This window comes from Armigeres subalbatus, chromosome 3, assembly GCF_024139115.2.
Source record: "Armigeres subalbatus isolate Guangzhou_Male chromosome 3, GZ_Asu_2, whole genome shotgun sequence".
NCBI lineage: Eukaryota > Metazoa > Arthropoda > Insecta > Diptera > Culicidae > Armigeres > Armigeres subalbatus.
In genome coordinates this window covers 386,372,590-386,385,641 of record NC_085141.1, presented here as the reverse complement: position 1 = coordinate 386,385,641, position 13,052 = coordinate 386,372,590, and the positions used below count along the sequence as shown (strand labels likewise).

The window sequence follows — 13,052 nt, the reverse complement described above, 5'->3', positions numbered from 1 at the left end:
AAAGATAACAAAACGTAGAGGAATTAAATGGAAAATACTGAACTCGTCTTAAAGCCTGTCCACGTTAAATTTCGGACAGTTAGACAATGTTCAATTGATTTGTCGCCATTCCATCAATTTGAACAATAGCTAAGACATGCTGAAAGCAGCAGTAAAGCGAAGAGATTGAGCTGCCATGTAAATAAATCGTCTCAGTGGTTGGTAAAAATGTTCAAAAATCGCGTTTGGAGATGGGTGTCCGAAATTTAACGTGGACAGGCTTTAGACGGTTGTGTACGGTTGTCAATCCAAACAAATATTTTATACATAATGATCATTTGCCTAGAGGATTTACATATACTAAACATACGCTAGTTTCCGGCAAAAATTCTAACTACTAACTACTCTCCAATTTCGGCGGATATTGTGATGGAAAATTTGCTACACAGATCAATAACAGCTGCCAACATTCCTACTAAAATAAAATTTCTTTGGTTCTCGATAAAACAGGGAGATCAAATCTCCTAAAGGATCAAATCTTTTCACTTTCTCCTAATTGACCTTTCCCGTCAAAAATTGTATCTCGTTTTATTGTCTCAGTCGATTCTTTGGCTTATTTAAGGTCAATTTTCTCAAAAAAAAAAAAAACATATTTTTTTAGACCTCTAACTATTTTTTAAATCGAAAACCAAAACCGAAGAAGTGTTGCACGTGTGAACCGGCTTGAAAAATTCAACCGATGTTCGTTCAAAATCGGACCAATCTTAAAAAACAGCACTTTTTCGATTTTAGTTTTAAATTTCAAAAATACGTAAAAAATAAGGGTTTTTCTAGGAAAGTTGACCTTAAATAAGCCAAAAAATCGATTGCGGCGAATAAAAAAAAATTGACGGGAAAGGTCAATTGAGCGAGACATTGACATAGCGATCACTAAGAGAAATCGTTTGATGTTTCTAGAATCGGCGTTGTTTCTCCATTTTCAATTTACGTATGGATGCACTTTGCCAGGGTACTGATTGAGATATGAAGGAATCTTGCTTTGCGAAAGAAGGACGACTGCAATGGTGTGTGACCCCAAATGGCCGGAGCGAAATGCGATGACAGCAGCTTTCCGTGGCACGCCGCGAAAATTTGACAAGAAGAGGCCGAGTCATGGCTTGCTGCTCACCGATTGACAAGCTGATGGTAACTTTCTCAAACCCCACAAATGGCAGGAATCAACATTCATGACTCGGAAACTCCTTCAATTCTGTAGGTAACGCGTTCTGGATGTTAACACCATTGATCGGTACTATTTAGCTGAAAGTCGTTTTCGAATCACCTCAAGTCTTGAGTTGACAAGAGGACCAGGGCGGCTGGAGGATGGCATTTGTCGGTTCCTAGCATCAATGAAGTATTCAAATAGCGAATTGTACTTAGGAGTAGTATTCTTGCCGGGGTGTCGTTTTTCACAAGACTTTATCGAAGCTGATGTCAGATATGCGTCCCGATGAAGAACAGGATAAATATTTTGCAGAAGCTTGATGTCGACATGGAGAACTCACAAGTGAAACACTGGTACGGTGAAAATCTCGAAAGTGAACCGAGCAGCTGAAGATATTGATGAAACTGTAAATTGATCATGCATCTATCATAAGTCGAGTTTAGTACTATTCCATTATTTTCCAACACGTTGTTCTCCTCACGGATACGCATTTCAACCTCAATTGTATGTATAATACTTAGTATATGAGAAATCAGCACAGAGCACATAAGAATCATGCAAAACTACTCGAAGCGTTCAGAAGCACAATTCGTATTGTGCAAATTCCATGAATCCTGCCTTCGACAATACACGAGAATACAAAATATTCCTGAGGTGTGGGACGCAATGTCCATGCAGTTGAGGATTCGAACTAGCTGCTTAACTAAACGTTAACTAAACGTTAACTAACCACAAAAGTTCAACTCAATGGACGCAGTGGTTCTACGCCCCAACAAAAAAAAAACGTTAACTACTGTAATAAAATCTTTACTGCAAAATCAATAAATTTTGGAAGCCAAAACAAAAGTTTTTAAAGATGCATCTAATACTGTGACACACTGATGTGGTAAATAAATTGTAATACACATGTATTTTTTGCAATTACATTTTATTCATAGATTTTTATCGAAATATCAAAATAGTGGTTTTAATTTAATAATGTCTTATGAATGTCTTGCAACAAAAAATCGCTCAGTTCGTATATCATTCCAACTCGTTATTATATAGTCGTGCACCGAAAATGTAAGACCATAAATGGTATGAACAATTATCAAAATTCACATGATAACTGGATTCAATTAAGTTTGAGTTCTGGTTTCTGGCCAATCACGGCATTCCAGATTGGTTAATCCAATGTCACACAAGGTGATAAATGAAGACACTATTCTTCTAATTTTCGTATGTCAATGTAAATTAATGTGTCTCATTTCTATTTTAAGCTCAACCGGATTGATCCAGCTTTACCTGGATGCGATCCCAAATGGTATCTAAATGAAACTGGTTGAAAAGAAACTACAAATTTAGTCAACATGAAAGTGTAAAAATATCTATGAAGTATGTCGAAAACAAACAGCAATGACTATGACAAAACTGAGAAAACTTTTTATGTAGCCACCTTTCTCAACATAATTTCGAATTTATCGCCTATGCAACGGTGAATAACTTTTCCTACCCTCAGACTGCTCAAGTGTTGAAGGCTGTAATTATGCTGAAATTTAACGCAATCAACCTCGCAATAGTACAAACACAAATAATTATTCTCATCAAAGGAGAACGGCACCTTCTTGTTGCCATCGGTTCTTTCTGCGCGATCATTTGGATAATGTAGAGAGATACGAACCACGATCACGCTGCAGTGTACTGCACAAGTGGAGACTCACCTTCGGGTACCTACCCAGCACTCCATAGCATAGGTTCAATGTGCCTTATGTTCCCTTCAACTGGTCACCACCATGCTGGAGGTCTCTCGTGTTCGTGTACCATTGCAACAGAGACCGATTTCGTCAATTAGAGCGCCGCTTATTTTTAATCGCCGATGCAAATCTCTGTAACAGACGGCACTTGTCTCACAGCAAACGTGGATCAAACCCGTTCGTCGCCGACGGTTCATTTGCTCCGTTCCGAGTTCGAATCGGCCAAGCCATGTTGAGATTTATCGCTACGGGCAAGGCCTGATACCGGGTCGGTTGGTCGATTTTGCGGATTCAATCAACCTGGGCTGATTGACATCAACCGTGGGAATTATCTCAATTCACTGTTAGTGTGCAGTGTTATGGAGCAATATGTTTGATCCACCAAGCGAAGTGAAAAAAAACTTGATTAAATCAAATTTCAGCTCCATAACTTACGAAATGGGTAAAGCAATATACTGCACAGCTCTTTCCCCCTAACCAATGGAAGAAAACATGCTCCATCAGCATTTCCACTCGATTTTCCTCCCACCGCCCGCTGGCTGATGCTGTTTTCATAGCGGCGAGCGAGGCGCGTACGGATTCTTCGCACAAACATGGCCATCGATTGGCGCCACCGAAAGCGTCAATAAAAATTTATTCACTATTTTCCTCATTATTTTTGGCTCTCGTCTTTGGGGCCAATTCACTGACTGTTCTTCCCGGGGCCCAGCAGCGGAGGCGAAACAAGCGGTGCAATTTTGCTGCTAACTGGATGCTGCACTGCGCTCCACCACGGGGGTACCATCACCGATGATGGCCAACGGATGTTGCGGGAGGGGGAGGGACTTTCTCCATACCAAATAAGAGCATCGTCGAAAGGGAAGTCACGACCAATCGTGCGATGTAGCGTGAGCATGTTGGAGGAAAATTGTCGCCAAGTTGGTTGTCTAAATTGGACGATGTTGGAAAACAGGGAAGCGGACCCGGGGCCGGGTGTTTGTGTTTTCGATCGTGCCAAATGAGGGTCAGTTTATGGGTGCAATTTGGTGAAGCAATAGAAGAGTTGCCAACTTTATATGAGTTTGCGTTTGCAATTGGTGTGGATGTGGGACTCAAATTGAGCTACTTACTGCTGAATAGTTTAATCAGGCAGAGCAACATCCTCAGCATAGATTGGATAAATATTCAAGATTTCGTCCTGTCATTCAACCTATTATTCATCCATGTAAAACTTTTGTTTCCAAGAACCAACATCGTCCTGATTTTGTTGAATTATCGCAAGATTTTTGGAATATGGATTTAATTGTTTCCTACATAGACATAGGTAAGACGAAAATATATTGTAGAATATAAAAAGAGTAGCAGCACATCATGTATTGATTCTGCTTCAGGATAATGCAAGATGAAGATTTCGTGCCTGCTGTGTCGCTTTGCAGTTCGACACAAGTATTGTGATCAGTACTACAATTTCTCATTTTCAATTAGAGATGTCACGTAATGTGTACATATCTGCCCCTTTCAATATCTATAGAAACGCGAAGGATGCATGGCATGCTACCAAAATTTATAAAAAATTCCGTGACAGGGCATGAAAGTGTGGAATATCTGCTTTATTTTTGTGTTTATTGTCACTTCCAACTCGGTGAATTAAAGCAATATGATTTGATTATTTTATCGACTAGTCACTATTCTTTGCATAAGTATACATATATGTATCTATTAAAATAATTTATGAATATTAATATTAAAAAAAAACACATCCTTTCATGACTTCTGTTCATGCATAATTGACCAAAGGACCCAAGATTCATTCATTTGGTCGCTTCGCTCTCTGTCTTATGACGAGCACGCCTTTTTGCAGTAATGATTGAGATTTGCTCACTTGGATTCACCAACAATGATGATTTGGCAAGAAGGTTTGAGAAGATCGAAGAAGTCGAGAAAATTTCCAACTCAAAAATTTCCTAGACCGGACCGGAAATCGAAACCAGTTACCTTCAGCATGTTCTTGCTGTGTAGCCGCGCATCTTACCGCACGACTAAGGATGGTCCCTGGACTAGTTATCAACACACGACAAGTTACATACCGCAAAATTCGGATGTCTGTAATGATTCCGATACGTAGTCCGAATCTAAGACAGTGACCTGACTGACACATGTGGGCAAGTCTGAGTCGACAAATACGTACGTAGTTTTCAGTGCTTCCAAGATTCAAATTTAAATTTTGTGATATTTTTTGACTATTTGCACAATATGAATGCGGAATCGATCGTGTTGCTGCTGGTCATGGGAAGGCAGCAAGTTCGAGTGAATGCGAAGTGAAAATAATCTACCTCTCATAGCAGAAATTTGTATAACCAGTGTGCAATCGATCATGTTGATGCTGATCACGACAGCTAGTGTGGAAGAACACGAAGTTATCAAACTAATGTCCGCAGCGAAGAGCACAACATTATTTAGTGCAGAATCAATCGTGCTGTAGAGGCTTATTAAACGATGCACATTGATCATGCGTTGGATTAATTTGAAAAACAGTTTTCGTATTCGTGTTTTCAGAATAACTTCGTTTACAATAAATATTTAGTCGCTTACCAAGGTGGCTTCACATGAATTGCTTACTTGATACTTGACACCCCAGTCAACACAAAGTCGCATATAATAGCGAATAAGTATACAAGGTGGATGCGATATAGGCACATGCCTCCATTTGACTGCATGCAAAGTGTACGTATATGGCCTCCACTTTGTACACTTGATCGCTATTATATACGATCTTGTGTTTGCTGGGACCGGCATCGTTATTGGTCATGAAATGGAAACTCCGAAGCAAGTATACAATGAGAAACTTTTTTTTATCCCAAGAAGATTATTCAATTGGTCAGCTGTGTATATTTTCTTTTTCTTTGCCAATCATGATTAGCAACTACCATGTGTACAATTAATCAAACTAAGCTCTTTTTTTTTACTATTAGCACAATATGTAAGGAACATGTTTTACGAATGGAATAGTGACCGAAGACCCACGAGACCCGACCAGCGGAGACAAACTTGGCGAGATCGAAAAAAATATATATCTATACTTTGTTGTGATTATTTTCATACGACTAGCACAATTTTCTTAACCCGCGCTTGACTTTTAAGCTAAATTAGTGTATTCCGTTCAGTTCCGTCGAGTTCCGCCGTGTTGTAGTCTTTACGGATGCATGTTTTGGACTCCGCTGTGGAGCCGACTTCGGTGTCTCGTGCTTGACTGGAGGTCGAGATGCTGAGAAGGACTGCCGTTGCGGTCGTGATTCGTATCTGTGGGAATTGCAGCGCGGTGCAGTTGAATGGAGTGGTACTGGACTCGTCTTATGACAGGTGAAAACATATCACTAGAAGATGTCATCTCAGTCCTTGCTACACATTCATTAATTAGAAACTTTCTGTACCGTCGTCGGGGGTGACAATGGGTCAAATGGGGATGAGAATGGGTCACTGTTTCAAGTACTTAGAATCCTTGTAGAATAGATTGAATGTATCTGAGGGCAAGAAGACTAAAATATAAGAGACCATTTTGAACGATTTTGCTATCCGACCTCCAGGCTGCCTGTGAGAGCGATGACCCATTATCACCCCCCAGACCCATTGTCACCCCCGATGGCGGTAGCTGTTGTTTATGTTCCAACACACACACACACACACACAACTTTTATGCAGTGGTGGAAATACTCGCTTCACGAATAAGAAATGAGTCTAATTTGGCCCACCAAAAAACGCCGCATTCGCGCGAATTTGCTGTCTGTACTTTTCTGGCGCTTGCTTTCTTCGCGAGTATGGGCAGAGCAAAGACAAACAGTATGGCGGTATTTTGATCGCGAGTAAAAATCGCGATCGCGTAGTGTCTTCAAATATAATGAAAATATTTCATTTTAAATGAACACAATAACAATAATCAAGTGTGTTCTATCTTGTACATCTGTGAGAAACATGTTTCGATATTGCTTTATGCCATTCTGCATATTGACCCGAATGGCTCGCGAAGCTTCACGAACATTTTTCGAGGTTCGTTTTTCTAGTTTCTCTGCGAGTAGTATACTTTTATACTTTTTATTTATTTCGTCAAGCATTGTAGACTACAAACACATTTTTTCACTTAAACACTATCTGTTTTAATCACTAGACAACTATTATGCTATACTATTCATTGTTTTCCTCACTAGCGTTTTAGACATTGATATGTCGATGACCTCACAATATTTATTATATATGTTCATCATAGAGTTGAGCGGTCCATTTTTAGCATAGGATGTGCGTTGCAGATTTAGTTGAAATAAGACACGATTTCTCAAGGTACGCGTAGGTGCATAAAAGTTCAAGCCTGACAGAAGGCTTTCTGCTTTTATCTGATGTGAGATTAAACCATTAACGAATGTTACACAACCAACTTCTCTTCTTTTCTTAAGTGTTTCGATATTAATTAGTAGGCACCGAGATTCATATTGCGGAAGCGGTAAGGTTGACCAACCTAACTTTCTAAGAGCAAAAAGCAAAAACTGTTTTTGTACTGATTCGATTCGATTTGAGTGGACTTCTTGATAGGGTGACCAGACAATGCTACAGTATTCTAATATTGATCTGACGTAGGACACATAGAGTGTTTTTATCGTGTAAGGGTCATTGAAATGATAACTGAAACGTTTAATGAATCCAAGCATGTTATGTGCTTTATGAATAATGACGTTATAATGTTCTACAAAGGTCAACTTGGAGTCTGTGGATAGCCAAGACCTACTTACTGCTCGTTTTGAGGAGTAGGCTCACAGATCTCCACCCTTGTTATAATGTAAACGGCAATATTTTCACCATGAGAAGAATGGAATAATGGTAGTTGGAAATCGATAAAATGTATGGGAAAATCAAGTATTTTATAAATTTATGGAAAATGGTGGTGTTTTAGAAGAAAGTAGTGATAAGGAATGAAGTATGAGATGAAAAGATTATCTCCTGCACTTAGTTTGCACTGATTAGTAGTCTTATAGTGATGAAATTTCGATTTTACTACCATTGATAAAACGCCATCTCTAGCATTACTCGTTTTGACTGGTACCTTATTTATTATAAATTAATTTAACTCATAAAAAGTATAAATGTCTAATAAAAACTAGATGAAAACGTACTCATAACCCACACACGACATATAAAAGAAACATCGAAATAAATGTGACTTATAAAAATACTTTTGGCTGTGCATTTTTATTTAACCTCAAACTGAGATCAAATAAGGGTGGCTGATTGACATTGGCTTTCCGATAATTATCAATGCGGTTAAACAGCCGTAATTTTCTCCTTATTTTCAATTTCATGCCAATTCTTTTTCTATTTTCCTTGCGTTGAAGAAATTATGTTGCTGGCTCTCGACTCAAATCTCAAATGCAAAATCGCTTCTTGTGAGCTATTGATTGTTTATCCTCGCGAAGGATCAACAATTCAACAAGGTAAGGAAATACTGATATTCAAAATAACCGAACTGATTAGTAGAATACAAGTTGCATAGGACACATCACTTTCCATGGTGCATCCCGTTCTATGTTTCTGATTACCCTACCCAACTAACAAAACATCCTTCCCGTGGTAATTGTGGAGATGCAGAGGTACTCTCGGTCTCTTGTAGCAATAATCACCACACATTACATTCCCTTCCCAACTGACTGTAAGGGCTTCGCCGGCGACGTTATCGATCAACTTGTGTGAGCTGCTGAAACGTGCACTTCTAGAATAGATGGTAACCCCCAGCCCCTATTCACTTGGATCGAAGTGCAATTTGCACCAGTTCTGATCAATCACGGAGTAGCAACCGTTGATATGTACAGTCAGTCTAAGCTAAGCTAAGCTATTAGCACAATATGTAAGGAACATTGCAGAATTGTGGGCATTTCTAGATCTTTGCATAATTTTGCAAAAAAAAATAAAAAATCCAGAACGGGATTGAAAGATCATTTAAATTGCTGAAAGTTCTTCTTCCAGCTCATACTGTTCTCATATGCACAAACACATATTCAAGGACAAAAAGACAATAGCTTAGTTCGTCGTGCTGATTACATATAAGACTATGGGTCTGCGAAATACAATCTGAAATACATATCTTTGTGCATTTTAGAAAGGTGCACATGATGCTTCTAGTGAGCAAATGTATGCTATTATCAATTCTCTATCTGCGTATACGCCGGTAGAAGTGGATATATAAATGAGCATTCCACTAGAAACAAATAAAATCTATGCATTCATTTTCTAATTTTGAGCTCAATACTATAAAACCACGCTGATAAGACAATATCAAATATGCTTCAGCAAAATCACATAATTCTTAAGTGAACTAAGCTGCCGCTAACCGCAAGTCAGACTTATCTGTATATGGCGCCCATATACAGATAAGTCTGACTTGCGGTTAGCGGCAGTAAGGTGTTTAACGAAAATTGAATCCGTATATGAAAAATCCCACAATAACTTTGCCAGGTAAACACTAATCTTCTCGCGGTTCACATCATATTTTTTTTGCTAATTCTACAATAACTGAATAAGTATCAAAGCTCTTCATCGTAAATGGTGCCGTCCGACTGCAAATCACTGTTTTTCGATGTTTCTGCATGCATTTTTACAAATAAACTTCCAATGAGTATAGCACAACCTAAACGTTGACAGATTTGGCTTATTTTTTTGTCCAGAGCATCAGGGCATCAAATAGAACCGAATAAGAGGGCGACCAATCAAAAAAGTTGTAAACATTTTTGATTGTTTTAACAGCATATTTGTCTCTAATTTCTACAAAATTGTATCACAGCTTAGTTCAATAACTTTGTCTATAGCTCTTAAGTTGGTTGTTTAAGAGCAATTTTACCTATTTGGATTAGGGTACCCCCTAGCATAATTGTTTTCCTTTTTTTTGTTTTCGATTTTTCGGAAAAGTCGTCTTCGGGTGACTTTCTGAGCTAGAAAAATGCAATTTTTGATGTATAAATATGCTCAATATCTTCTGCTGATCAAAGGTTACAATTGTTATATTTTCTGATCAATAGGCTAAATTAATTTACCAAACTGATGGCAGCTGACGTCCAACCATGTTTTTAGAACACTAAATCAAAAATAATGGTCAAGACATCTGGAAAAAAAATTAATTGTGTTACCTTTTGATGAAATTCAAGCTGCCGTTCCCACAAGGTTTTTCACTGGATAAACACATTTTCTCAATAACGTTAGCATATGTCAATAAAAAAACAAATTATTAAAGATTGTGTCAAGTTACTTAAAAGTTAACTTTACTACATTTTTCTTAGAAAAATATACATTTTAATAAAAACTTTGCATGCAGGATAAAACGCGCCAATCAGATAGGATGTCATAGTTTGATAAGGGCGTGTGCCACAAATAATAAACAAGTTAGAATTGAAAAATGAGAAAATAAAAGTGAAAAGTGATGAGTGAGAAGTTATGAGAGATGGGAAGTGAGAAATAGGAATCCAGGATTCCACTAAAAAGCACTCAGTAGTTTTATAATCATTTTTTTTTTATACCCAATCGAGACTTGTTAACTGGGATTTGAGATTTGGGAAGTGAGAAGTGAGATGGAAGAACAGAGAAGAAAGAATAAGAATTCAAGACTAAATTTTCAAAAGGTCGTATGTAACATTGTAAACAAAAATGAGATTTTGCCACAGTATGATGCCTTCTATGCTCCTTAATGCGTGCCAATGAAAAAATTCTGATATATTTATTAAGGCTGCTCTAGATTTTGAAACGAAAAAATGACTGAATCAGCAAACTGTTAAAAATTGAACAATCGTTACATTAGTCGTTTTGTCAATGAAGGACTGATGTAACACTCATAACGCTTTACGGTTTCGTCAAAAGTGAACACAACGTCGTAAGTCGCAAAATTTGACGAAACTTGATAAAGGTTTGTTAAGTCGAACGAAGTGTACATCAGTATCGCTAGCAACTTGCAAATATTAATGTTCAAAGAACGCAAACAACGCTACAAACCCAGCAGCTTTTTACAATATGGAAAATACAAATATGTTCGTAAAGCAAGGTAAATTTAATAATCCATTATAATATATTGTAGTCCATCTATTTCATTGACATTATCGTAGTATCTGCATCTGGATCGTTCGGATCCCAGTTCAGGGAATTTGTGGCGAGCAAACAGGTCAATACCCAGCAAACATCCCATGCGCTGTACGGCAATGCTTCCAGTTCACATTATCGAGCGTCATATTTATTTGCACCCGATACACCACAACGTCCTATCACAGAGGAGAACGGTAGTTTAGAGCCACACAAATCAAGTTAAATTGTTATATTAAATCGAATTTGACTATTTTGCAACAGATTCCGTAACCGAGCCACAGTGTGCCACGGACGTCAAACTTAAACGACAAAAAACATTCCACCGATCACAAGGGGTTTCGAACGTTGCACATAAATATTCATCTATTATCCCCGGATACAATCCACGTAAATTCCGCGCACAACACACCGATGCATCTAATGCGAATAAGCACTCTTTTACAGAAAGCAGTGGTAAGTTTTAATTCACTTTCGAACGAAAAAAAAAACGATTCAATATTTTGTTACAGATTTTGCATCTGGCTCGTTTGGGTCACAGTTCAGACAATTTGTTTCGAACACACAAATCACACACACATCCCGTGTGCCACGAACATGTTCACCTTATGCCCATAAACATCCGACTGTCACAATTCCTTCATCTGAATCTCACAAGTCAAAACTCGTTAATTTCTCTTCACCAATTCAGTCCAGTCTAAGCGAAACGTCTCACTCGATTAATGAAGAGGTGCTCCATATGGAAGAGCATCCTCCAGAGGCACATGAGCATTCTTGTAGTACAGGAAATAATGGTAAGTCTTTGCTAGATTCAACAAGACTAAATAATCGTATTATCGGTTATTTCAGTGCTTGCGTCACAATTACAAAATTACTCGGCAATACAGCACAATTCAATTCTAGCATTTCACACGCTACAAACCGATGCCTCCGATGGGGATCGGTCACAACGAGAAAAACTTTCCTCGGTTGCTCATCTCAATATACGAACAGCTTGCGCCAAATCCGCGAATACATCCGGTGCTCATCAGCGCTCGTCTCTTGTAGACATTACTTGCGCATCCCATCTACAAAAGTCCTGCACTTCACATAATTATGCCTCCGGAACCGAGTCCGGAACAAATCAGCATCCTTTTGCTGAAGGAAATGGTGAGTCTGAGCATTATGAGTCATGACGATTTACATGTTTACAATAACACTTGATTGGCTTTTACAGATTACATACCTAGACCCTATTTACATACCAATGAACCGGATGGGAAATATGAATCACTTTGCCCGCCGCGCAATGATACCGGTAAACGCAAACATATGCCAGTCAACGCTACTGTAACCGAGTCGGTTAGTTTACAATTTGGAGCACCCTGCACACAATACTCCGATGGAGGCCAGTGTGTGTCTATCACGGAACCTGAATACGCATCACGTAGTATACGAACAGAGGGATATGTCTCGGATCTGCAGCCGCGAGAATCATCCCATACATCACGCAATAACACAGCCGGATCGCATCAGCATTCTTTGACTCGGAAAAATGGTAATTTATATCGCCTAACAAATAGATTGCATCATCTATTAATTTGTACTATTCGTTTTTAAGATTCCTGCAAGCCTGCGCCCAAGTCGCGAATACCGCTACTCGTTTCAAACTTCTTTGAGTCTTCAAATTCGGTGCATTCTCACCGTTCGCGTTTCTCTCGAAAATGTAAGTCGATCGACTAAAATACTTATTTATATTAAAGGTTTATGTTTACACTTTAGCTCAATCCCACGGATCGAAGTCTCGCTCAGTGTTCCGGGATTTAACCAATTTGAAGGCAGCAAAGCTGAACGATAGCAGCACGTTTTTTGCGAGAGCTAAGCATGATTATCCGAATTTGTCGAATTCACTCTTGCTCGAAAACTCCACATCAAAAAGGCCGGCTGCACAAACTGCCCATGATAAACTACAGAGTATGTTTCAAATGGCCAAATATGTTTTACTTTGTGGTATTCCTCTGTGAGTATTGTTTTTCAATAGGCATTGTCTTTTCAGATTCAATTAAACTATTTGG

The 13,052-nt window shown here is 38.6% G+C and overlaps 1 long non-coding RNA gene across 1 annotated transcript; it reads left to right on the top strand.

Annotated features, from left to right (window-relative positions):
* Positions 1 to 11,935: 11,935 nt before the first annotated feature.
* LOC134223837 (uncharacterized) lies at positions 11,936 to 12,701 on the top strand. The gene is made up of 3 exons (XR_009982743.1): positions 11,936 to 12,147; positions 12,215 to 12,535; positions 12,599 to 12,701. It is a non-coding gene; the product is annotated as an uncharacterized LOC134223837 (long non-coding RNA).
* The last annotated feature ends 351 nt before the right edge of the window (positions 12,702 to 13,052 follow it).